This window comes from Microtus ochrogaster, chromosome 15, assembly GCF_000317375.1.
Source record: "Microtus ochrogaster isolate Prairie Vole_2 chromosome 15, MicOch1.0, whole genome shotgun sequence".
NCBI classification, from domain to species: Eukaryota; Metazoa; Chordata; class Mammalia; order Rodentia; family Cricetidae; genus Microtus; species Microtus ochrogaster.
The window spans coordinates 12,961,086-12,961,601 of record NC_022017.1 but is presented as its reverse complement, the minus strand read 5'-3'; the positions used below and the strand labels follow the sequence as shown (position 1 = coordinate 12,961,601).

At 44.8% G+C, this 516-nt stretch overlaps 1 protein-coding gene across 1 annotated transcript in view; it reads left to right on the top strand.

The window, feature by feature from the left end:
- Adsl (adenylosuccinate lyase) overlaps positions 1-516 on the top strand; it is a 21,053-nt gene that overhangs the window by 12,224 nt on the left and 8,313 nt on the right. The window lies entirely within an intron of this gene.

The following is a 516-nucleotide window of genomic DNA, read 5'->3' as shown; positions in this document are numbered from 1 at the left end:
GTGTGTGTGTATGAATGTTTTACCTGCATGTCTGTGTATTACATTTGCACTTGTGGCTGGTGCCTGCAGAGGTCAGAAGAGGGCTTTGGAATCCCTGGAACTGGGGTTTGGGATGGTTGTGAGCCACTGTGTGTGTCTGGGATCAAACCCAGATCCTCTGTGAGTGCAACAGTGTGTTTACTGCCAAGACATCTCTCCCGTCCCTTACTTATCTATTTTATTTATCTGGATGTTTTGTCTGTGTTTATGTCTGTATAGCATGTGCATACAGTGCTCATGGAGGCCAGAAGGGAGTGTCAGATCCCCTGGGACTTGGCATTACAGACAGTTGTGAACTGCCATGTAGGTGCTGGGTATCAAACCTCAGTCCCCTTCAAAAACAGTAACTGAAACTGGGCATAGTGGTACACAACTTTAATCCTAGTATTCAAGAGACAAAGGCAGGCAGACCTCTGAGTTCCAAGACAACAATGGCTACATAGTTGTCTTATATACATAAAAGATCCTTTCTCAAAA